This window comes from Ambystoma mexicanum, chromosome 10, assembly GCF_040938575.1.
Source record: "Ambystoma mexicanum isolate Mex_15411 chromosome 10, UKY_AmexF1_1, whole genome shotgun sequence".
Lineage (NCBI taxonomy): Eukaryota > Metazoa > Chordata > Amphibia > Caudata > Ambystomatidae > Ambystoma > Ambystoma mexicanum.
This window is the reverse complement of record NC_090932.1, coordinates 1,373,701,909-1,373,729,728: the sequence shown is the minus strand read 5'-3', so window position 1 is coordinate 1,373,729,728 and position 27,820 is coordinate 1,373,701,909.

Here is a 27,820-nt window from a genome sequence, read left to right as displayed (position 1 = left end):
AGTCAGGAAACTGATATGGAAGGGCGGGCAGCCTCGAATCGCGTTGACCACGTTGCAATGATCCATCTGGGAGGGGGGCATAGGACTCCCACACCTCAGGTCCTACTACTGGGCCTGTCAACTAAATGTAGTTAATGACCTCCTTCATGGAGACCCCGAACAACCACACATTAGAGCGGAGGAACCCATTATCCAAGGCACCCCACCACTGAAAACACCATACCAGACCCTAACCAGGCCCCCCTCACAAACGATGTCTACCCATATCGCAATGATTTGGAGGCAGGCACACACCCACATAGGCTGGGGGAACAGGATCACTATGGCACAACCATTATGGTGGGTGGAGGCTGGGATAACCACAATAGGAGACATTATTGCGGATGGTTCCATCCTCCCATTCGAAACCCTGCAGCAGAGATTCAGAATATCTGCCACAGATCATTACCACTACCTGCAATTAACTCAAGCCATTAATGCACATGGGCAAGAGCTCGACGACATACCAAATTACACACCTCTGAAATGCAACTTACTACCACAACACATCCCTGCCAAGGTCACCACTATTCTGTATAAGGCGATTAACGCGATCGCCACTCCAGATTTGGTCAGTCTCAAAAATAAATGGGAGGGAGATGTGGGGCCCATTGAACCAGAGGACTGGATCCAAATACTGATGCACCCACGCAAAATCGCAATAGACTCCAGAATTAGACTGGTACAACTTAAGGTACTCCACAGGGTGTACTACCCCCAGGGGGCCCTATTTGGCTGGGGGAGGGCGGAGGACCCTAACTGTCTGAAATGTCGGAGGGAGGAGGGCACTTTCATCCACCTTCTCTGGGAATGCCCTAAAATCAAGTCCTTCTGGGCGTAATATTGTCAACTGTTAATGAGTACCCTGGGGCACACAATAATCCCCTGGAGGGACAGCCCGTGACTGGTGGGCCGCTGCGAGGGAAGCCCAGCATACCAACGCGGCAGCGGGAACTTCCAGGGAGGAACAACGTAACGGGACACCCACTAGCGACAGGACCGCCTAGACCAACAACACAGGCAGTGCGGGTGACCTGGGGTGAGATGACGATAGGTGCGCGGCCAGGAGGCGATCGAGGCGGAAAGATCCAAGCCCCCAACACTCAGCAGGCAGCTCCCTCTCCCCACAGACAATCATTTATAACGACTGGAACCCCGCGCCGGACCCTGCTCAACAACCACAACCTTTTCCAAGCCCTGGGGAGGCTGAAGCAGCAGTCGCGAACACTGCGACACGGAAGTAACATAGCAGGGGCAACTCAGTCACAAGTGGAGGCCCAGGCAACGCCGCGGGGGACAAGTCCACCCTTGGTCCTCACATTCACATTCCTGTGGGATTCCACATCATGTGCAAGGAAAGAAACAAGAAAACCACAACGCTAAGCACCATGGATCAATATGCCACGAGCACACAGCCAGCACCAAACTTGGAGGACTCGGGGTCGACCCCCCTCCAATGGAAGAACCCCTGTCCCTAAAGGACATGATGACCACAATCGCCAGTTCGCGCTCCTCAATGGAGCAAAAAATTGACACTATTTCCACCGAGGTTTCGTTCCTTCGCCACGACCTCCAGAAACTCTCATCCCGAATGGGAGAAGCAGAGCAGCGAATATCTAGCATGGGGGACGACCTAGGCGGTGTGCACCAGCAACTCACACAAACACTGAACCGCCTGAAAACCTTGGAAGCCCGAGTGGAGGAGGGAGAGGGCAGGTCCCGACGCAATAACATTCGCATTTTAGGCCTGCCGGAGTGCACAGAGGGTCCCAGCATGGAACTCTTCCTGGAGGAATGGCTGGCAGATCTCTTCGCGCCGAAAACCTTCTCGAACTTCTTCTCGGTGGAACGTGCACATCGCGTGCCCTTGGGTTGCCCAACCCCGGGCGCGCCCCCAAGGACAATTATCGCGAGAATTCTTAATTACCGCTACAGAGATGCCATCCTACAGATGGCCAGGACACAAGGGACGGTGGTATATAATGGATCCAGGATCTCCTTCTTCCAGGACTACACCCGCGAAGTTCAGAAGGCCTGACAGTCCTTTGAACACTTGAAAAGGACGCTTCACTCTATGAATTTGAAATATGGGCTGCTGTTCCCGGCACAGCTGAAGATCCAACATGAAGGCAAGACAGTCCACTTCACTGATCCACAGGAGGCATGGAGATGGGCGGAGACCCACATTGGAGGAGACTGGACTGGGGCCGATCAAAATCGCAGGGGAAGACCGGGACCGAGACCAAGGGAGGAACGACCCGCCCGACAACCCATACAGGAGAATCAGAATGAACCTAATGGGGGCCCCAATCCCTAGCACGGTTAACAGAGACATTGGCTAAACGAAACAATGGATGGAAATATCAAAAGAGCACACTGACCGACTGCCTTCTAGGCAGGCACCCATGACAAACACCTTGCTTGGACTGTTACCAGAAAGGGGTCACCGCCGTCTACGCACGAAGGATCAAACGCAATATATGTAATCATAATCAACACACCATGCCATCGGCGAACGCCACCCCCCCCCCCGACTCCAGACACTTGACCCAAGAAGGAGTAGTAAGTGGTTGGGAAAGTAATAACAGTTTATATCAAGTTGATCTGGCGACATAGTTTTTAGCGCCAGTAGATTTTGGGTGACAGATACTTCATGTTGGGGAGGAGTATGGGGAGGGGGGATGGGGAGTTGTTATATGTTAGAAATCTTCCGGGAAGTTACACCACTCTAATTTTCATCACAAGACCGCGAAACATATCATGCCCAACACCCACGATTCCACCGGGCACGACCACTGTACTCTCACAGTCATATATATCACACACGCATCTGGCACAACAAATTGGATTCCTAGACAGAAATGGCCACACAACAACATAATGGCTTCACAGGGGGAGACGCACATGTCCCAATGGTAGTTACTGAACATCATAGATCCCTAAGGATCCTCACAAGGAACGTAAATTGCATGGGCTCAAGTATCAAGCGTCGGCTTATAATACAATTCCTAAACAGGCGTTCCCCTGACATTGCTCTTTTTACAGAGACACACCTAGCGGGTTCGACCTGCCGATTCTTCCACAGGACTAACTTTCGATTAGCTTATCACGCAGGGTACACAATGGGTTCCCGGGGTGTCTTTATCCTCCTACACAAACGGCTCCCCTTTGCACTGATGGCATTGGAACTAGACCCCAGCGGCCCTTTCGTGCTACTCAGAGGCACAATGTGGGGGGAGGTGGTGGCTGTTCTGCCGATATACTCCCCACCGGGGTTGGGGAATGCTCTCTTGAGGGATGTCACGGCATTGGTGGTGCAACAATAGCCTGATCTATGGATCCTTGGGGGGGACTTTAATGATGTTATGTGTAATACACGGGACAGGACCCACATACGTAACCGAAACCCAAACAAACCCACACGGCTTGCAACCTTTGCATCAGCTCTAGGCCTAAGTGACCTGTGGCGAGACCTCCACCCTACAGATCAGGGCTTTTTCTTTCACTCGGGAGCCCACGTGTCCCTGTCCAGGCTGGATTACTTTTTCCTTCCGACTCCCAAAGCGTATAAGGTAAAAGCGGCAGAACTTCGTCCCCGCGGCATATCTGACCATTCTCTCCTGGAGATACTGCTCCAGACAGATAGACCCCTGCCTCCCAGGACTTGGCAGCTAAATAGCTATTATTTAGGCCTTCCAGAATTCGTAGAACACATCACCGAAAAATCCAAACAAATTCTTTGAAATTAACGCGGGTTTGGTAGAGGATCCGGTGACATTATGCGAAGCACGTAAGGCAGTACTTAGAGGGGAAATAACGGCCTGGACGTGTAATAAAAGGAGGGCACACCATAGGAAAGTTATGGAGGCAGAGGAAGCCGTAAAGGAATGGGAAAATAAATATGTCGCCAACCCCACCCCTGACGCCCACCTCTCACTTGTGAAGTTCAGAGCAAACCTGCACAACACAGCACTAGATAACGCAAAGCAAGCGCATAGGGAGTCAAGGACCAGAATCTATGAACACGGCGACAAAGCCGGCAAACTATTGGCCTGGCTGGAACGTCGGGAGGAAGGGCACAGACATGTAAGGCAGATCATAGAAGACCCCAGTGGACTGGCTCAAACAGACCCGGAAATAGCAGAGGCCTTCGCTAAATTCTATGCCGCACTCTACGCTGCGCCAACATCACCTGTAGATCCGTCCCTTCTGGACGAGATCATGCTCCCGCACCTCTCGGAGCAGCAAACAACATATCTGGATAGGGAACTGGACGAGGCCGAAACCATGGAGGTCATGTCATAACTACAATCCGGGAAGATACCAGGCCCTAACAGCTTCCCGGCCGAGACCTGGAGGAAGCTGGGCAGCAACCAGATGGCGGTCCCCCTCCGGGATTTATTCCTGGTGGCCAAAGGACAGGGCACCCTTCCATTGGACCTATGAATGGCCAACATTGTGGATATTCCCAAACAAGGAAAGCCCCCTGACCGGTGCACATCATACAGGCTTATATCGCTTATTAACAGCGAAGCAAAGATTTTGGCCAAGGTACTGGCCAATAGACTTCAACAGGTCATATCCTCACTGGTTCATCCGGACCGGTGCGGCTTTATGCCGCAAAGATCGACCAGAATGAACCTACGCAGGTTGCATCTACTCCTGGAAAAAGCCTCGAGCATCGACGCGCCACTTGCTCTTTTAGCAATTGATTTCGAGAAATTGTTCGACTCGGTGGTGTGGGAAAGCCTGTGGGCGATAATGAGACGAATGGGCATTGGTGAGACCTTTCTCAGCTGGGTTCAACTGCTGTACGAGGCGCCAATGGCTGCGGTCAGGGTAAATGGCTGGACCTCTAGGACCTTCCCACTGGGCAGAGGCACCCGGCAGGGCTGTCCTCTAACCCCCCTTCTATTCGCCCTAGCTATTGAACCGCTTGCCCAATGGCTCCGACAGTTTACTACATGGTCAGGCTTTTGCTGGCCAGACGGACGAGAGGACAGGGTATCCCTATATGTAGATGACCTGCTACTCTATCTCAGCAACCCAGACTACGCATGCCCAATCATAACCCAAATGTTGACGACTTTTGGGGAATTCAGTGGACTCAGAGTTAACTGGGGTAAATCGGTCCTGTTCCCAGTTAAGGGTGACGACCTGGCAGTACCCCGGGGCATGCCATATCGGGTGGAGAGAGGAGGCTTCCGCTATCTGGGCATATGGGTCTCAGGGACTCTCTCGGAATACATAGCGCACAACCTGCACCCACTAATCGACCGCTTTGCCGAGGATGTATAGTACTGGATGCTCCTTCCTATCACACTCATGGGCAGATCAGCCCTCTTTAAAATGATGGCACTCCCACGCTTCCTTTATGTACTTCAGAATGCCCCATTGGCCATACCAAATGAGGTATATAACCGAGTAGAGCACCTAGTCAGGAAACTGATATGGAAGGGCGGGCAGCCTCGAATCACGTTGACCACGTTGCAATGATCCATCTGGGAGGGGGGCATAGGACTCCCACACCTCAGGTCCTACTACTGGGCCTGTCAACTAAATGTAGTTAATGACCTCCTTCATGGAGACCCCGAACAACCACACATTAGAGCGGAGGAACCCATTATCCAAGGCACCCCACCACTGAAAACACCATACCAGACCCTAACCAGGCCCCCCTCACAAACGATGTCTACCCATATCGCGATGATTTGGAGGCAGGCACACACCCACATAGGCTGGGGGAACAGGATCACTATGGCACAACCATTATGGTGGGTGGAGGCTGGGATAACCACAATAGGAGACATTATTGCGGATGGTTCCATCCTCCCATTCGAAACCCTGCAGCAGAGATTCAGAATATCTGCCACAGATCATTACCACTACCTGCAATTAACTCAAGCCATTAATGCACATGGGCAAGAGCTCGAGGACATACCAAATTACACACCTCTGAAATGCAACTTACTACCACAACACATCCCTGCCAAGGTCACCACTATTCTGTATAAGGCGATTAACGCGATCGCCACTACGGATTTGGTCAGTCTCAAAAATAAATGGGAGGGAGATGTGGGGCCCATTGAACCAGAGGACTGGATCCAAATACTGATGCACCCACGCAAAATCGCAATAGACTCCAGAATTAGACTGGTACAACTTAAGGTACTCCACAGGGTGTACTACCCCCAGGGGGCCCTATTTGGCTGGGGGAGGGCGGAGGACCCTAACTGTCTGAAATGTCGGAGGGAGGAGGGCACTTTCATCCACCTTCTCTGGGAATGCCCTAAAATCAAGTCCTTCTGGGCGTAATGTTGTCAACTGTTAATGAGTACCCTGGGGCACACAATAATCCCACAACCTGCAATAATGTTACTGGGGGCCCCAGATGAGAATATTCCGGATAAATGGGAGGGTATTTTTCTCTCCAATGCAATGGGCCTGATAAAACGCGATATAGCACAGAAATGGGGGGCCCCGGAAAGCCCATCAGTGGCAACAATGGTCAAACGGAATGGACATATGTGCAGCAAAAGAACATAGAATCTATACAGCACGGGGATGCCCGGCAAAAGCCATCAAGATCTGGGGAAAGTGGGAAGACCATGTGATATAGACCTCGCCGGTTAATTAGGAAAAGAGATCGACACAACCACAATACGGGACATGGTGAGAAATGCAGATCCCGAAAGTAAAGTGCAGAGCGGCAAGACAGGAATGGAGTGATGAACCAACCCGGGCGTTGAGGGGAGGGAGGGTGGGGGGGATTTGTTGGTGTACTATATGTATGTTTAAAAAGCAATAAAATGTGTTATTAAAAAAAAAAAAGTTCTCCCTATCACCACATCATGCATGAGATACATGCTTGACCATCTGGAGTTTACGTGGTGTCCTAACAGTATGAAATACTTAGAGATTTGTATTGGCCCGCAGGTGGAAATGTTGCCAAAGCTCAACTTTGAGTGCCTGTTGGCTAAGATTAGAACTGACATATACTAATGGTTGCATCTAAAACTTTCCCTGCGGAGCAAAGTCAACTGCGTCAAGATTAATATGGCCCTAGGGTTAACAAGCCACCCAGGCTTGCATTGTGGAAGATGCAGCTCTGATTGAAATGAGGAGGTATGAATTTGCCAATTGTTTTCGACTACCACCTCGCTTTCACTGTGAGGAATTTATGTCACATGATACGTACTGATCCAGACTTGTGGGTTGAATTCGAGTCGAGCCATGTATCACAACTGGAACCCAGGGCTTTGTTATCCACGACTTTAGGGGGCCTTGGGTGACAAATCCTCTTACTGTTTTCTTGCGTGAGTGCTGGTGTAACTTATCACGACATCTGAACAGTTACCCATTTCTATTCTATTTGCTTTAGGCACTCTATTCTATGTGCTTTAGGCAGTCAGCGTGCCTAAAGCAAATCCAAAAGTTGATCTCATGCAGAAGGGATGTGAACTAGCAGTTCAGGCTGGACTTCCCCTTTTGGGGGGGGGGGGGACCAGACCTGATTTGCATATGGTCTTTCCCCTTCTGTAATGGCTTGGCGGGCTGAACAACAATGGATGCCCTGAGCTGTGCCCATCGTTATGATTTATTACAAACCTTCCAGCCATAAACTTTTGGTTTTGCTGCAATCTCTAAAAGCATGGTGTGTGATAATATTTAAGTCCCTGTATCGATGGTGTATGATATTTTATTCCCTAAAAGGATGTTGTGTGACAATGCGGATGTCTGTGCATTGATGGTATGTGAAAATATTGTAATCCCTGCAGGGAATGTGTGATGATAATTATGCCCTTACAGGAATGTTTTGTGATAACCACCTACAGGGATGATGAGTAATGATGTTAAAAACATGATAGGGATGGTGTGTGATGATTTGAAGTCCCCAAAGAGATGTTGTGTGATGATACTAAAGACCCTAAAACATGGTGCATGATGAACCTGAATATTCTAAAGCTACTGTGTGATGATATTGGTGCCCCCACTGGGGTTGCATGTGATGATGATGAGTGATGAAACTGACGTCCTCACTCTAACTGTGTGTTATCTTTTAATTTCTATATATACTGTGTGTGTGAGTACTGAAATCCTAGAGGGATGATGATATTATGTGTCCCTACATGATGATGGTGTGTGAGTATAGTACAGCCCCCATATAGTTTGTCTGTGATTCTGATATTGCATTTCACACTGAGAATCCTGATACAGGTGGCATGAGATGATATTACATTCCATTCATTGATTGTGTATGATGATATTCACTCAATGCAGGCCCTCATAGGGAGGATGTATTGTATTGAAGATCTCCTAAAATGTTTTGACTTATTCTAGTAATTGCTGTTATTCACTTTGAGCATCATGAATTTGCCTGCACAATACTAATATTAGTGTTCTTCCTGATTTAGGTGTATAGTCTAGATTTCTCTCACCATGTAATTATATTTGTATTTGCGCTATAGCAAAAATCTAACTATGGAGCAACTAAATGCTGCACAGGTAACTTGGGGTTACTAGAGATCAGTGGAAAGGGAGGTTGCATGTCATAGTTGCGTGGATAGCCCATACTTCAAGGGTGGTATACAGAAATGAATAACAGGTCCTATGTGACCCCTTGTTATTCCCTCAACAACAAAGTATTGAAGCCTTCCTGAACTGCAGGAGCTTAGGAGTGGCCCAGATTGTTACTGGGATTGTGTTGCAGTAGGCTGGGGTGTTGCAAGGGAAGGCATGTTTCCTGTTTTTCTCTGTCAGTGCCAATTAAGTCTCGAGTCTCAGAATGCTTTGGCTCCTAGAGGAGTGTGTCCCATCTAAGACCATGCGTGTGGTGGGTAGGTAGGCTGGTGTTCACGCAGATGTCTTATATGTGATTCAGGCAGTTTTGAAGCGTATCCTGACTGCGATAGACTGGGATAGGTACCCAGTCTAATTTTGTTAGGATGGATGTATGTGGTCCCATTTCTTAGTTCCTGTTATGAACCATGCACCGACATATTGAACGGCCGTAAGAGCCCAGCTATGTAGGCAGACTTTGGTGAGGAAGAGCTGTGAGATTAACAGAGCCATGACCATGGTTCTGTACAAAAATGGCAGATACACTGATCGTATCGCTAAATGTACAAGGGCTAAACTCCCCCAGGAAACGATGTGCGATTCTCAACAGGCTCGAGAAGATGCGCTCCTTCAGGAAACCCACCTCTTGAAAACGGATGAAAAGAGAATGCGTAACAAGGCATTCCCACAACAATACTTCGCCTCCAGCAACACAAAAACAAAAGGGGTTGCAATACTGCTGGCTAAGGGACTGAACTTCCGAAAACAACAGATGATTAGTGATAATGAAGGGAGATACCTGGGAATCAAAGGAACTATAAAAGGGATGGCCTACACAATCCTGACGATATACGCTCCTAATGACAAGCAAGACCGATACATCACAGATCTCCTACTGAAAATAGGGAGCTGGTGTGAAGGTCAAACAATCATATGAGGGGACTTCAACTGCACAATGGACCCGAACGTCGACAAAACCCTGCCCCCTACGGCAGCCGACCAGAGAAACAGACAGGCGCTGGGAAAGTTCCTCAGAGAGCAAGAAGTAATTGAGACGTGGCGCTTCTTCCAAGGAGACACGAGAGAATACACTCATTATTCTGGGGTACACAGAGGATATTCCAGAATAGACATGATCCTGGTGTCAGCAACTCTAATCCCCCAAATGACTCAGGTGGAAATTGGAACACAATATATTACAGACCACGCCCCAGTAATAGTTAGCCTGGAAATAGCCGGAGGGGGAAATAAGCAACGCCCACCGTTGAGACTCAACAAACTGATCCTGCGCGACCTAGCGCTTAGAGCACACATGGAGGAAACCATAAACAACTATTTCAAAGAGAACGACAACGGCGAGGTTGACTGGAAAACAGTCTGGGATGCGGGGAAGGCCGTAATCCGGGGAGAATTCATGTCCCAAGCAGCAGTATACTGTAGGGAACGAGCGATACTAATCCGGAGGATGGAATTAGCCCTAAAAGAAGCAGAGAAAAATCACAAGACCCGCAGAAATCCTGCCGAGAGCTAAAGAAGATTTGTGCCCAACTAGAAAGTCACACTGCGGACGCGGTGGCACAGACGTTGCTGAACACGAAACAATCATACTACATCCACGGCGGCAAGGCAAATAAATTCCTAGCGGCCAAATTAAACAAACAGAAATCCTGTAACTATATAGTTGCCTTAAGAAATGAAAAAGGAGATAAGATCACAAAAGAGGAAGAGAAAAGGGAAATAATGGTCCGATTCCAAGAGGAGCTACTACAGGGAAGAAACCGAAACGCGACAGACCAAAAATCCTACCTGCTGGCCACTAGTCTACCCCAGATCTCGGACAAGGACGCGGAAATCCTGGGGAGGCCATTCACAGCTCAAGAAATCAATGATGCTATCTCCTCACTACAAAGGAACAAGATCCCAGGTCCAGGCGGCTTCGGAAATGCCTACTACAAAATATTCCGAACGCAACTACTGGGACCCCTCACACGACTCTTCAACACAATTAGAGACACCGAATCGATCTCCTCAGATATGGCAAGATCCTCCACGATCCTTGCCCTGAAACCAAACAAAGATCCCACTGAATGCTCAAGTTACCGCCCGATAGCACTCCTAAACATGGATACAAAGCTATACGCAAAGATACTAGCGAATAGGCTATCGCAGATCCTCCCAGATATCATCCACGAGGACCAAGAGGGTTTTGTCAGGGGACGACGCACCCAAGATAATGTCAGAAGAGCCATAGATGTGATCGAATGGGGGAGATGGACAAACCAGAAATTTGCAATAGCTTCCCTGGACGCCTCACGGGCTTTCGATAGCTTGGACTGGGAATACCTACGGATGATCCTGGAAAAATTCGGATTCGGAACACTATTCAGCAGGATGATCCTGGCAAATTTTCAACGCCCATCTAATCATTTCTGATAAATGCCTGTGACTAAAAACAAGTGGAGATACGGAGGGGTACGCGCCAGGGCTGCCCCCTGTCTCCACTAATATTTGCAATGGCTATAGAACCGCTAGCAGCAAGATACATAGGAAACCCCGACATAAAAGGAGTGCAAATCAAGGAGACCCCGCAGAAAATAGCACTGTATGCTGATGATGTGATGCTCTATATGGGAGATACTACGAATATACTACCGAAAACCGTGGAGACACTGGAAGAATTTGCCACCATATCTGGATTTTCAATCAACTACAATAAATCAAAGGCACTAAACATAACTGAAGACGCAACTACAATAAACTGCATGAAGCAAAAATTCCCCCTGAGATGGGAGGAAAACACGCTTGAATACTTGGGAGTTCACCTGGCAAAGAAATTCGAGGACTTATATAAATCAAACATCCCCTCTCTCTGGAAACAACTAAAAGCGGACCTGCTGAGATGGGATAATCAGGAAATTATCGTGTTTCGCCAGAATAGCAGCGGTAAAGATGACCCTTCTCCCCCGCCTTCTATACGTGACGAGTTCAATACCCACAACGATCCCATCACAGATAATAAAAGAACTCCAAAACACAGTATTTAAATTCATATGGGCGAAAAAGAGACCCAGAATACAGAGACGCATACTGACCCGTCCCCCGCTCCTGGGAGGCCTGGGGGTCCCAGACCTAGGCAGGTACATCATGGCAGCGCACTTGGCCCCCATTCTCCAGTGGGCTAACCCAGACGACACCAAAGGATGGAGAGCCAGAGAACAAGCACCCACACAGATCCCAATAAAAGCGCTCCTAGCACTGAGCCCCAAGGCCCACGAAGCAGAAGGAAAATTACTAGGAGCTACTAAAACAGCCCCGAGTAGCTGGGACAAAGCCATGCAAATGAAAAAGATCAAACGAGGACTGGGTCCACTATCTCCAATAGCACATAACATCGACTTCACCCCAGGCCTGAAGAAGAGTTTCTGGAAAGGCTGGAAAGGCCCGGACAATTTGACACTGCAGGACATGTACCAAAACACCGACCCAATCCCATTCCTAGAATGCAAAAAGAATTTCGATCTAGGGGAAAATGAAAGGTTCAGGTACACGCAAGTGCGACACTGGATCTCCCATCCCTCAGTGAAAAGAGCGGGAATGAGAACCCTAACAGGCTTGGAACTAACAATGCAAGAAGGTGAACTAAAGAAGGGGATATCTAAAATCTACAGACTGCTCGATGGAGCACAACCAACGGACAACCTAAAATATAAAGAGAATTGGGAAAAAGACGTAGGAGAACCAATAATGGAAAGAGAGTGGGACCAAATATGGACAAGAGCTCACAGATCCTCCAAATGCACAGCAATTAAAGAAGCTGCATATAAATTATGCTACAGATGGTACATGTCCCCCCACAGATTACACAAAATAAACCCAGAATATCCCCCAAACTGTTGGAGACAATGTGGAGGGAGAGGAGATCTATTCCACATGTGGTGGACATGCCCCAAAGCAATTACCTACTGGAAGGAGATACTGAGACACATCAAAGACATTACTGGCAGAGACTTACCACTATCACCTAAGGTGGTCCTGCTGGGAGTAGAGGCAGAGGGAATATATGCAGCATCGGGGCATATATCCACGCTAATAACACACTTACTATCAACAGCACGAATAACATTAGCGCAAAGGTGGAAAACACTAGAAGGACCGACGACACCATGGTGGTGGATGAAACTATGGGGAGTAATGGCAATGGAGAAGGTAACTGCCATAAGAACAGAAACATATCAGAGATACCTATCCATATGGTCCCCCTTCAGAGACTTTGTTGGAGACAGGGAAGCCCACTTCTATAAACCACAAACCCTCAGAAATATATTGATCACTTAACATCAGAACAGAGAAAGAGACAGAGAATCAGCACGATGGAAAAAAAAAGAGAACAAGGAGAGGGAAAAATAAAGGGGAAGAGGGAATTAACTGTGTAACATCTACACCCAAGAACTCATGTATGAAAGAATTAGACACTGCAGAGACGCTTATCCACTTGGCCCCCCTTCCAAAAGGAGCAGCGGGGAAGGGAGTGGGGAAGGAAATTAAGAATGAAACGATAAAACTGGGAGATACCTATTGTATAGTAACAGACAACGAAATTATAATGTGGACTCATAATATCAAAAGTTATAGTCTTGCACATTCGTTGAAAGTTAAAATATTTTTACCTCTTCAAAACTGTTACAAAAGTTGTAAAGGGACAGTGGGGAAGAGCGAGGGATGATGAATCACAGAAGAAGAAATTGGAGACATTCTACGCAGCAACGGGTGACGTTAACCCTGAATGGAAAGTTGGCCTATGCTTTATAACAACAAGGTGTAACGATCATATGTTGTAATTGATTATGTCTCCATTGAAAAAAAAAATGGTTAAAAAAAATAATTCTCAGGTGGAAGGAAGGGTTTTATCTTCTGGAGGACTGCTTGTTGGTACCACCGATGTGGGATTTTTTGTTGATATAGTGCCAGAGGGAGATTGTTGTCAATAATGCAGCCATGTGATATGGTATTTGGGGGCAAATGATGTGTGAATCCATCAAAGTGGATGCCACTCAGCCACAGATGCGGGACTCCTGTTTAGATGTATGATCTGGTGGGACAAAACCTGATCACTGGGGAGAGTATTGGTAATGGTCGGATCTGAAGTTACTGATTTGGCCTGCTTGGTATCTGCTTCAGATATAGAAGGAGAACTAGTCGAGGGCTGTGCCTGTGAACCCCATTTTTTCTATGAGTAGGCTTGTAAGTGTTAAGTGATCCACTGTGTCAACTGCGGCAGAGAGGTCAAGGACGATGAAGACAAGAGTTGCCTTTGCCCCCGAAAAGCATCATCATTGATATTTTCTTGGTCTAATTACAGACTAGTGGTCAACGAGTAGACCATACTGGTTAATCGGATTGAGTAGCTGGTTGTAAACTGCATTCTTAATGAATTTACCAATGAAGGCCAGCATTTAGCCAGGTGATCTAGGTCTAGGGTATGTTTATTGATTAGTTGGAAGATTAATCCTGTTTTGAAGGTGCATGGGACAATGGCCTGATTGAGTGAATTGACTTTTTAGAGTGGGGAATGGTAGATTCTGAGAACTGTTTCATGGTGGTGGAAGGAAGGAAGGATGTTGTCTTTGCATGAGGTAGGTTTTATTGATGCAGAGTATCATGAATGTTCTTGTGTGTCCTTGTGAGTGGGGGGTGTGAAGGTTGTCCAAGGTTAAGTTACCAACATGCAATTTTGAGTTGGGGGCGCTGATATTAATGAATCGATATGCTGCCTGATTGTAGCTATGTTGATGGTGAAGAGGTTGTTGTTAGGATAGGAATGGGGGAATATGCAGGTTTAGGTTCATTGATGAGTGCTCACAAGGTACAAGATATCCTTTATAAGATGAGGAGGTCCTTGTGCATATATGTTTTGCTCTAGTATTTTTCTTGTGTTCAGATATTGTTATTGTCAGTCAGTTCTTCAGTATACCAGGGGGTAGAGAGTTTAACCATTTTAGACATTGTTTCTGGGTGGCATGTATGTTGACCAGTTACTTTGTGGTTTGTTTGAAGGTTGTAAGGAAGGCTGATTGGTTGGGCTGGGTAGTGTTGCAAGACTTTATCTAGTGCTTCCAAGTGGGAGTTTTTTAAGGCATGGCAGGAAGACATAAGGCCTCATTACAAGTCCGGAGAACTGGCCAGTGCTACCGGTGGGTTGCCTGACAGAAACACTGTTTCCACTGCCTGATATCACAGTGCCACTGGGACATTACATGTTCCAGGTGCCTGGATATCAGGCGGCAGAAAATGTTAGTCCCCATTCCCATGGAGTCCATGCATGAAGCAGAGTTGTAGTCTACCAGTCCAGAAAGGGTGCTGGTACGTTGCTACGGCACCCTTATTTCCAGACCGGCAGACTCATAATGAGGCCCATAGTAGTCTTTGCCTGTCCCTTAATAATTGGGATGGGATTTGCAAGGAGTATAGGGATGACTCACACCTGGGACTTGAGCGATAGATGAGATGGAAATTGTCAGTCTGTGTGAAAGTGGGAAATGCTTAAATGGACCGCTATTGAGTTTATAGGCACATGTCCCCCTGGCCTTTCAAGTTTCTGCAAAGAGGGAAATGTCCTACTTTTTAAAACCAGCATTTCAACTTTATAGACTAAATGGTAAATTGCAGTTTTAATTAACCATTGTGACATAGGGGCAGCATCATCATAAGCATTACTTATTGCTGCCAGGAGATCAGACAAACATGAGAGGAACAGATTGAACAATGTTTAGAGAAATAATAAGATGCAGTTGAAGAAAGGAAACTGTATAAAGGATGAGGATGAAATAGAAGGTAAACCCAGTGCCCCCATATTGTTCCATGTTTGCCACCACGCACATTGATCATCAATTGTGCACACAGTTATTCTGCTAAACATATCCCAACTGTCCCTGTGAGAAAATAGGTTGTGTTTTTAGTTTGTAATGTTTTGTTCTTTTATAAAATATTGTTTTATCATTATGTTTATTTGAAATGACTCAGAGAAAGATGCAATATTTATCCCACTGGCATTGCTATTTGACAGATACATCTTCCTTCATTGCATCTTTGATAAACATGTCATAATGCATTTCAAATATCCAACTGCTAGGTTTAGCTAGGTTTAGCTGTATGTTTTGCAGGTAATATGTCACATTTTTACTTTTTACGCTTGCTATTGTTATAAATAAAAGTTGTTTTATCCTTAAAAAATTAGTCATGGGTTAACTCTATGAGAATGAACATGGCAAAAATGGCCTGTTCAATGGGATGGTACCCACTCTAGAGTCTGCAGCCACATGTTCAAAAGGGAATTGCCATAGCATTTCAGTGCTGGACTGCCCCTGTGGGCGGGACAAAGACTGATATGCAAATGAATATTTCCCATCTGTAAAAGGTATAGTGAGCTAAAATGTGGCTGCGGACTCTGGAGTGGGTACCATCCCATTGAACAAGCCATTTTTGCTGTGTTCTTTCTCATAGATGGGCGCCCATGACAAAGTTTTTGATTTTTTTCAAGGACTTTAGGTTAGTCACCCTAAGTGTCCTAGGGTCTTCCAGACGTGGACCCCTTGCTCACTGTGCTCAGAGATGCCCAACAAGGCAAGTGTAGGGGGTTGCTGCTGGTACTCTTGTTCAGAAGGGGATTGCCTAGCATTTAGGTGCTGGACTGCCCCTGTGGGCGGGACAAAGACTGATATGCAAATGGATATTTCCCATCTGTGAAAGGTACAGTGAGCTAAAATATGGCTGCGGACTGTAGATTGGGCACCATCCCATAGAGCAGGCCATCTTTGCTGTGTACGTTCTCATAGAGGGGCGCCCAATTACGAGTCCAGCAGTAAAACTAAATTACTGTTACCGCCATGGCATGCAGTAGAATTACCATTGTATCACAACCTGTCAGGAGCGTGTAACATTAATTCTGCTGGGCGGAACTATTGCCAAGACAGGGCAACACGGCTGTTAATCTGCTGATACCCTAATAGGGCCGGCGGAAATAGCGTCATTGCCGGAACTGGAGCATTGTGGTGGCCATTTTGAAAAACTCAGTTCACCCTGGATTCCCCACTTCCTATAGCCATCCAGACCTACAAGTCTAAGTAAACATGTTCCAAGAGAGGTCCAGAGGGAAGGTGCCCAAACACCAGCTGCGCAAGCCAAAATTCATTGAGAGGGAGCAGCAAGTCCTCACAGATGAGGTGGTTGCCCATTGCATGGAACATTATGGCACTCGCCAGAGGAAAACATCTGGGCAGCGGAAGGCAGCAATCTGGGCATCAATCAGCCAAAAAGTGACGGCCATAGGGAAGTACACAGAGGATGTGGAGTGCATTAACAAAGTGCATAGCACAATTCAGCAGTGGATGGCTAACAACGGGATGTGCTTGAAAGCTGCTAAAACCGAGATTATGCTGTCCAGTTCACCACAGCGGAGATCCAAGTTGGATACTCAGTATGTTGATTTCCCTATCGAGAACCACCTTATTAAGACTGTGGGCAAGGTCAAGACACTGGGCGTCATCTTTGAATCTTCCGTGAGCTCAGATGCCAACATCGATAGTGTTGCTAATAGGCTTCTGAGGCTGGTGAAACCCTATGTTTCCGAGGTTAATTGTGCCACTCTTGTTCGTTCTTTAATAATGCCAAGGCTAGATTACTTTAACGCCTTGATATTGGGGGCTAGCAAAAAGAGCCTTAGGCGCCTCCAAGTCCTTCAAAACTATGCAGTGTGCACCGTCAAAAACATACCTAGACACAAACCTATTTCCTCCCACAGAAGGAGCCTCCATTGGCTCCCTGTAGAAGCTCGGATACATTTTAAAACTGTGACAATTATATGATATGATAGGTTATTTATAACGCGGTTAATACCCAGAGGTTTCTTAGCACAGACCTAGGGATCAAACCTGTGCTGCTTCGTGTTCTCTTGTTTCCAAGCCAAGCATGTTGCCCCTGAGCTATCCTCCCAAGACAATGTTGTACATAATGCCTATATTGCCAAGCCCCAGGCTACCTTAAAGACTGTGTCAAGGTTTACAGCTCGTCTAGACTCACCAGATCGAGTGATGTGGTCTGTTTATCTGTCCCCAGAAGCAAACGTGCTAGAGGCATGGGCAGATCTTTTGCTGTTCACGCTGCTACATTATGGAACAAACGTCCCAAAATCTTGCATGCCGAAAACAACCTACTGAAATTTAGGAAAGGGGTGAAAACATTTTTTTCTGAATAATCCCACTTTCCCCTGTCTCTTCCTTCTTCTTTTCTTCTCTTCTTTGCGCCATGATGCCTGAGGGCTCCGGCGCATTACAAATGAACAAATCAAACAAATCAAATGGCCCCCCATGATGCGGAGGACTACCATAAAAGGTGGAATGACGTTTGAGTCAGAGTACTCAGCCTCCTCTCCCAACATAGACAAGCAGCAATGGCCACAGGAGGTGGCATCATGGAGCCCCTTGCCCTCACCCCGTGGGAGCAGAAAGCGAGTACCATCCTCAACATGGAGGGGATAGAGGGAGTCGGTGGAGTGGAGGCTGGTGCCAGCAGCCAAGAGGCAGGAGGTGAGTCATACCCCCAATGCTCATTCCATGTCGCTCTCTGGCTGGCCTCTCTTGGCCCTCGTCCCGCTCCAACCTGCAAGGCTAAAAACCTTGGGGTCATCTTCGACTCCACACTCTCCTTCTCTCCTCACATCTCTGACGTCTCTATGAAGTCACACTACCAGCTGCACCTCCTCAGAGGCATTCTACCTTTCCTCTCCTTCCCCCAGAAGCTCACTGTCTCCAGAGCTCTGGTTCTCTCTAGGCTGGACTTCTGCAACAGCCTCTTTCTAAATCTGCCTGCCTCTACTCTCCCCCTCTGCAACTCATCCAGAACAGGACTGCGAGATTTGTCCTTGGCCTCAAGCCCAGGGATCGTATCTCTCCAGGACTGAAATCTCTGCACTGGCTCCCAGTGGCTGCGAGGATCAAGTTTAAAACCCTCTGCATTGTCCACAAGGCCTTCTGGGGCTGGGGGCCTCAATACCTTCAACTCTCTCTTCCTAAATATCTTCTTCTCAAGCTCTTCGCTCATCCGCCTCCAACTCCCTCAGGGTCAGTCGCTTCTCCAAGCAACAAGTTGGTGATAGATCTATTTCTTCGTCTGGGGTTTCCCTCTGTCACACACACCTGCACTGCCTGCCTGGCAACCTCGCACTGGTTGACTGTTTCTGCATCCCTACAGTCCCACTTCCAGCACTTGACACATGATGTCTGCACTCACCTTTGCACTTGGTACCTGCTGGCCGTTACTTTTACTTATTGTTATTATTCTATTCCCATGTACTGCACTGTCCCTTCCCCCTCCCCCGCCCTTTTCCCCTTCCCCCATTCCATTCACTCGCACTATCTGAATGACAACCGGCCTAGTATGATCTTTGTCTGTCCTCCCTTTTTCGCCCTCTCTTGCCTCGTCACGCCCTGACACACTTGTGTATAGGCGCGTTATAAATGCCAAATCAAATCATATCATATCACAGTTTAAATGACCAACCAACAAATGTGACCGAGAGCTCAGATTGGTCCTAAGGATAGGGATAGATCTCAGCAGACTCAGCAACAGGCCAGGGCAGTCTGTATGACATGCTGGGGTGCCACAGTAGCACCCCGCCACGCCATCCTGAGGGGGGAGATCACCAAGGGCACCCCAGAGCTGATGTGGAGTTTGAAGGTGCGGCATGAGCCCTATTGAAATAACATGTGCAACGCTCGCCTGTTGACGCTGGGCGTGTTAGCAGAGATGCAGGTGCAAGTAATAACGAAACAGTGTGGTGGCCAAACCAGCATGAGGCAGCCTTTGAAATATTGAATAGTCCAAGGTGCTGCCAAAACTAATGACGGGCCTGGATGCCGAAACATGTCCATTAGAAGATGCCAGACAATGCATGTCCATGCTGAGCCAGTTGCAGGCATGGGTGACACTGCCAGTTACATCCGTCCAGACAGGCCGTCTTGTCAGCACAAGGGGCACAAAGCAATGGCCCATGTACAACCATACCCTTCTGCCCACATGTGTGGTGTGTCCCTGCAACAGACAGCAGGTGTGACTTGCAAGCCAATGCACAGGAACGCACAACGTCTAACAGCATGTAATGTGTCCCCCTACAGGCTCTGAGCTGGCTCAGGATGAAGCAGAGGAGGAGGAGGAGGGTGAAGGCCCAATGATGACCGGGGCATCAACCTCAATCGCAACCCCGGAAGGGACAACCGACAGGGCAGGCAGGTGTAAGGGACCTCATGGTACACCAGGGTCCAGCAAGAACAGACCTGCCGGTGCCAGCACAGGCCCGGCACCCACTCCACATGCTACAGCCTTGGCAACCCCATCTGCACCCCAACAGCCGGCCAAAGTGGCTGTGATGGGTGGCACAGCTGCTGGCAGGCGTGCTGATGCCACTGTGGAAGAACCCACCCAACAGGCCCATGAAGCACACACATCATCTGAGCATGACAGCATTCAACCTGGTCAGCAGGGCCAGTCATCAGAGGGAGACTCTGACAATCCCTCCTATGTATGGGACACCTTTTTTCAGCCATAACTCTCCCCATAGCCCCCAACCCATCCCCAGGCCACACCTGACCTCACAATCGTAATGAAACACGAGGCAATGGAAAGGTGCCAGGTGCAAATGGAGGCAATTGCCAATACACAGTCCCTCCACCTCCAGGCCTCCAGGACTGCATCTAGGGTGCAACACGCCGGACTGAGCAGATCATGGAGTGCGACTGTGTTCAGGCGGCTGCTCCATCGGCCGCTATAACAGTTTCTGTGCAGCATGTATGTGAGCTCACTGAGGGCATCTCTGTCTTTGTGGAGGCCATGCAGAAAAGCATGGAGCTCACAATGCAACACATCTAGGGGCCAGGGTCATTTCCATCAATTTCGGCAACCCCAACGAAGGGTTCCTTGCTGAGCACCCCAAGGCACTGTTCTGAGCGCATTCTGGGCCCAAAGTCACCGGGGGAGGCCATGAAGGGGAAGAGGCCACGCAAGTGACTCTGAATTTGAACTTTGACACTAGGGTGTGTTGGGCGGTGTTTGGGGGCAGATAGTATGTTGGGGAGGTGTTGGGTTGGGCGGGGGGAAAGTGTGTTGGGGTGGTGGTGGGTGTGTGGGAGGGGGGCATAGTGCATTGGGGTGGCAGTGGGGCATGGGGGAGGAGATGTGTGACCATTTACACATTAAACCATTGTTCATCTGAAGCTATGCCAGGACATTCCTTATTGTGTCCATGTGTTTAATCATTACTGTGATGACAAATATACAGTGGTGCATGGCATGTGAAAAGTAATTTACTCAAAAGAAATTGGGCCTCATTCCAAGTCGGCAGGGTTGGATGGCCCCTTTGCCTTTCGGCCCGTGGCCAGGCTGAAATCGTCACTGGGGAGTGGGGGCCGGTTTCTGGCTATGCCTGGGCTAGTTTGGAAGAAAGAAAAATTGGAGGAAAGAAAATTAAATTTCAATATACATATTTCTTTTCTCCAAAAAGCCTTTCATCCTTCTTAGGTCGATAAATGAGTACCAACACAGGTTGGGTGATATTGTATGCATATTTGTTCTATAAAAAAGAGCTTAAGCATAAGTGCTATACAATAACATATTATCATTTGGCCTTGGACGTCTGCTTGGATTCACAGTAATTTAGTGTACTTAGGAACAATGCTATTTGATGCCACTTCCTGTTTTGTCAAGGGGTGAAAGGTCGTGTTTCATCACTTCCCGAGATGTCACTTTGGGGTGGGATCAAATGACATCACTTCTGGTGATGTCATCAGAGGTCAAGGGTCGTGAGGCAAGGGGTGGGCCACTTTTTTGAGGCGAGGGATGGGCCACTTTTTTGGGTGACCGGGCCTATTTCTTGTCCCGGTCCGACCCTGCTGCATCACTAATAAACAACCACATCTTCTCTTGTTTCAGCCTCCTGCAAAGCATCGAGTCGGACCAGGGAAGCCATTTTACCAATGAGGTGATGGCAAAGATGTGGGAGATTCTAGGAGTAAAAATAAAACTCCACATTGCCTACCACCTGGCCTCAAGCATGGGGGGGTAGGGAGATACAAAAAACAAATGTGAGTATCTTAAAGAAGTTTGTGGCAAACTTGGACCAAATTGGGACATCCGATTGCCGATTTTCCTGATGGCTATTAGGTCTACACCATCTGCTGCAACAAAGATGTCTCAATTTCAGCTCATAACCAGACGAAAAATGGTGTTGCCTCAGCATCTGCTCTATAAAACTCAGGAGCAGACACTGATAAATGCGTCCACTACTCATGAGTACATAGAAAATTTAAGGAAGCCTGCTTTTGCTTATGCTCAGAGTAATTTAGAAAAGTCGGCTGAAAGAATGAAGACCTATTATGATCTAAAGACCACCAAGACAGAGTCTGAAGTAGATGACAAAGCTTACCTTTACAATTTTCAAAAGAATCAGGCCAAGGAGCGGAAATCCCTCCCATATTGGCGTGGTGCCTTTGAAATTGTAGATAAATATCACCTGTTGCTTACAAGATCCGCATTCCAAAAAGAGAACAGACAGAAGAAAAATGGGTCCACATCAATCAGTTGAAAGGCTGTCACCCTAGACATGCTTTACAACTGATTGAAGACCCAAATGAAAGTCGAGCAGAGGAACCATCTGAAGAATGAAAAGAAAATATGAAAAATCAGACGGGAACTAAGACGAATATATATATATAACCGAGTAATTTATTTGGTGTTATTGTACAAATGAAAAAGAAAATATGTTTTGTGAAATGGTGAAAATGTCATGTTATAATTGTATGTCTGTTGTTGTAAATTCCATGTAAATCCTCTGAGGAAATATGTGTGTAAAAAGTACTGAAACTCTTTTTCTGTCTTTTATTAGCAAACTAACCTCCTTAGCTTACAGCCTGGATGTGAGAGAGGAGTCTGGTGACAACCCCCAGGACCTGGAAAGGAAGGAAGAAAGGGTGTGCTGTGCCACGCCCTCCAACCCAAAGATGGTAGGGGAGGCTGGAGTGCCCACTCACAAAAGAATTAAGAAAAGAGGGTACCATGCCATACCACCCAACCCAGATATGGAAGGGGAGACTGTTAGGGAGAATTCTCTTATAAGGCTAATTTCCCTTACCTATAGAGTCCCCCAGCAGCTTTGCTGGATTTGAAGGGTTTATTTTTTTCTCCTGCTAAGAGTGACACTCTTTTTCCCACTCTTAGACAGATTTTTGATGTGTGTTTTAGGCTATTTGTGCTTATAGGCTATGGAGTTTTTCTCACTCCATAGGTATCATCTTATTTCTGTGTGTTACACAGCAACCTCAGGGGTGTCATAGTGAACCCCAAACATAGACTCTATACCCTGGGACTGACCCAGGGCATGCAAAGTTACCATTGACTTTGCTAGTGAATAGTTATGAACAAAACCAGTACAACCCATCTTACTATGGAGGTACTGGGAAGGGTTAATAGTTTTTCCCTGGTGTTCATTTTCGAGAGGGTACTGTCCAGTCCCTCTCTCCAAAGTTTCTGGCTGGTGGCAGTGGTTACTACCGTTAATATTCGACCGCAAATATTTTCCTATGGGATTTTCTCATTGTTCGAGGCTACCACTTTTTATGATAGCCTTTAACAAACCACCGCGTTATTTTATTATTATTTCTTTCTCGTGTCTTTCTCTGTAATCCAAACCGAGGTCGGGGCCCTTTGTTCATCCTTTTGATGGGCTTCTGGACAGTAGACAGTATGTGTGGGTAGGGGGGAATAGTCACCCTAAGCAACCCAAGTCGCACTCTGACCTGATAGGCTGGGGGGTTATCACCACCAGGATAACCACCCCGCTGTGTGAGAGACAGCTAGGCTGCTAGGCTGTATGATTGGGGGGGGGGGTTTCTGCATAAAAGCATAAAAGCAGGGACCTTCAGACTGGAAGACAGAAGTCGCCACTGGACCTGAGAAATCCGAAGAGGAAAGATGCTGAAGACATCTGCAACGACTGAACCACCGGTGAAGCCCTGCTGCAGATCCTCACCGCTTTTCTCCAACGACAAGAGAAAATCTTCATCTATAAGAGCCTTCTTCCCTTGAGCTGGTGGGGCCAACCAGTTCGCCAATAGCCTTCCTGGACCTGCCTTGGTCGAATTGCCAGTGCCAAGCACTAGGAGACCGGATAGCCAGGCACCCGTCCACCACGATCGCGATTTAAAGGAGCGTACCTTTTATTCCGTTTTGGCATCACCGCGGCCAGATTCTTCTCTGGGCAGTGCAGTGACTCGAACCTTCCTCCATGACCAGAGCCTCTCTTACTCTGCTGGATCTTCCGAACTGCAGGAACTGCCAGGAACTACTGCCGCTGAAGCAGCCTTATCCACTTTCAAGGTACATTGTTCCGCCAGGCCTCCCGTTCCGTTGGGTACCTCTAAAGGCATTTTAAATTCTTGACTTACCTTCTTGGCTGGCTGTCCACATCGTCTAACATTATCTTTTTAACTTCTGCAGCATCCTTTCCAACCGTTAAACAAAGACTTGACTGCAGCTACTAGAACCGTTTGATCCTGGGCACTTGCCTTGTACCATTGACTCTGGCACAGGCCTATTGACCTTGACTATTTCAGTTAAAACTGCCTTCTCTAGATTGCTTTTCATCAAGAAATGTGTTGGTGCACCTAAACTCTTATAACCACCTTTCCTTCCCCTTTATATATTGTTGAAGTGCCATTTTGGTCGGTTTTCACCTATGTATTGCTTATGCTAAAGTACTACCTTGCCTAACTTGTTCACAATCTGATTGGGAAGTGTTGCTGGTGTGTTTAGGAGTCTAACCATGTATAACTTGTCCTTTCCCTCCCTCTGAAGAAATTGTTAGAGTGCCATTTCTGCTGGGTTTACACTGTGCCATTTTGCTCAGTTTTCACTCTTGCTCAAACTTGTCTACAATTTAAATAGGGAGTTGTGTATACTTTTCTTGACTGTTTAAACTTGCTTTAAAGATAGTGATTTATGTGTTGAATTAAGAGTGTGTACAATAAATATATATATTCTTTTGGATACAAAGCTTTGGCCAGTGTTTCCTTGTCCCATAGTACTGTAGCCCTATTGTGTAAACCCTGAATACTGCTCATCTCCCTCTTGAGATAAGTCTGACTGCTCAGCCACAGCTACCAACTAAATATTTGTGGTACAGACTGATACCAAAGGGGATTTATTGCATATAACTGTCATCCTAATCTTCTGTAGTGCTCCCTAAGGCAACTGCATAGGATTCTGCCTAACAGAGACTCGAGTATCCACTCTCTAATGAAGGCAATTACACCTAATGAAATCCCACTGTGCCCTGCTCTTCCCCAACAAAGAGTCATGGAATAACAGGGGGGTGGGGTGCATTCAAAGGCCCCAAACAGAAGTCCCTTTCACATGAACAGCAGGATTTTGAACCTTGAAACAAAAACAGCTTGGCCTTTGTTTTTTTTCAAGTAAAATTGAAGAGCCATGTGGAAAAGAGGCCTACCCGGCATTAATAAAGGAAAAGCAGCATTTTAATTTACAAAAAAGGAAAAATCAAGGATCCCTTTCACATAGAAAACAGGCTTTTAAACAGTGACAAGAAAAACGGCTGACACAGGTGTGTGCAAATAAAAGCAGTTTAAATTTGAAAATGTATCACTGCTAACAGAAAAATATCAGGGACAAGACAGGATGTGCGGGTTGACAAATATCAATGTATATTAGATTTCACCTACAAAAACTCCAGTGACATTTAAAAAGCCACTTTGTGTTCATGAAAACATTTCAGTCCAAGACAAACCCTGTTGCTGGCTCTGGGAAACTTCTCAAGGAAATCTCCCACTCCCAGTCTGGATGTCACATCTCCCATCTAATTACCAACTGCACTAAAGTGTCCAGCTAAAGGTGTTGAAATTCAGTGTTTTCCAGACCTGCTGGCTCTGACGTCATTGACTACGGGAGAAGTTCCCCTTGGCTGAAGCATGACTAATATGTGTGAAAATGGCAGCAGCAAGATCAATGCATGATAAATGCTTTTGTTATTGATGAGTGTAATTATTTCCTGAAGTGAAATTTGAAGAAAGTGAAGAATTGTGATTGTGTTCTTTTCAACTCACTTTTGTGATTTATTTATGCTGAGAGACGTTCATTGTGTTGTGCCGCGGATAAAGTGGTGTTTGACATTTTCGTGCTAATTTCTATTACTTTTAATTTAAATAAATACCAATATATTTCCCGTACACTGGCCTGGTTCTTGGCTCATTGTTAGCTCAAGTGGAGGGATACAAGGGGCATGATATGTGTAATTGTAAATTGTAATTGTTTATTTGTATAGTGCTTATGCACAAGTGAAGTGCTTCAAAGTGCTTTAAGGTGGGAGAGGAGCAAGGGGATACAACAGTCATTCTTAGGCCTTGAAGTTTCCGAATGATCTAACAAAAAATAACTGCAAATGCATGAAGTATTTAAGGTGCAATCAAGCTATGAATGGGAGACAAAGGGCGGAACAGGACAAACAAACTACAGGACAAACAAACTTACTAGGCCTTAGTACATTCAGGTCATGCAAGTGTACAAATGGAGGTGCGAGGGGGGGACAAGTGCGTCCCTTCCAGCAGGGCCATGGGTTAAGTGCAGGGAGGATACCACTCTCATGGAACGAATGCTGAAGTGCGGTAGTGCTGAACAAAGTGCAGAGGCCCGGAGGCAAGTGCAGAGACTGGCAGAGGGGCTTGGGACCTGTGAGGCTCGGGAGGTGAACCAAGCAACCAGTTTGCAAAAAGCAGAACTGAGTTAGGGAAGCGAAGGAGGAGTGAGGTAGGAAAGAAAAAGGAAGGAGGTTAGCAGAAGAGAAGAGGAAGGTCTTGAGGAGTTTCTGGAATTTAAGGAGCTCTGGCTCCATATGGAGAGAGGCAGGGAGGCTGTTCCAGAGTGTGGCACCTGCGGAGGATAAAGATCTACCCCCAAATTTCTGTTTGGAAATATAGATCACCCACAAAGAATTGGAGGAAGACAAGCAGAGGGCTCTAGTAGGAGAGTAATTAGGAAGAGAGCGTTGTAGATAGAGCGGGCCCCGGCCCCAGAAAGCCTTGTGGACTATGCAGAGGGTCTTGAACTTGATCCTTGCACCCACGAGGAGCCAGTGGAGGGATTTCAGCACCAGGGAGATGCAGTCCCTGGGCTTCATGCCAAAGATAAGTCTTGCAGTTCTGTTCTCGATGTGTTGTAGCGGACGGAGAGTAGAATAGGAATATTGAGAAAGAGGCTGTTGCAGTACTCCAGCCTAGAGAGAACCAGAGCTATTGAAATGGTGAGCCACTGGGGGAAAGTGAGAAAAGGTAGAATACCTCTAAGGAGGTGTAGCTGGTAGTGTCTGAAGTAGGTAGTGGTTGTGTCTGTAGTAGGCAGTGTCTGAAGTAGGTCTAAAGAAACGAATCTGTAAACAGTTTGTTGTGTCACACTTTAAGTGGGGAAGGAAGGAAATCCCTTTGTTGATGGTGGATTCTCAATAAACCGTTACAACCGCTGGCACCTTATGTGTGTGTGAACCGGCCCCATGAAAAGAACCCTGTTAATTGGCCTCCATTCTTAGGTCCTGATTCATGGAATGTTTAGCGTGGTGCAAAGTGACTTTGCATTGCCAACAAACAAACACCTTGATTCACACATAGGTGCAAAGTGTATTTTTACAGTGCAAAGTGACTGCACCAGTGCAAAGTCAGTGCAAAGTCACATGCATGCATTGCTGAGTGCCTGGTGAGTGCAGACTGCTTCCTGCTGGTCTCCCTGTTCACCGTTCCCAGACTTCTCCAAAGGTCTTCACTCATACAGACTTTTTCACAATCAGCTTGGAACAACTTCTGAGTACATTACTACCTCTTCAATAGAGCATTTTCTATAACCTGCATTACTTATTTTTCACTTTAACCCACCTTTTTCATTCTACCCTTGTAGCCACACCCACTTACCTGTGAGCCTCCATAAGTCCAGGCGCACTGCAGAGTGCTTGGTGAGTGCAGACTGCATTGCCGCATGCCGGGAGTCACTTCCGCTTAGATAAAATTATCATCATCACTCCATGTGGCATCCTCACTGAGAATTCCCTTAAAAATTACAAGTGCATCCCTTTCGTATGGTGGTCTACCATTTTACGACTTGCATGGCCCGTATTAGTCCC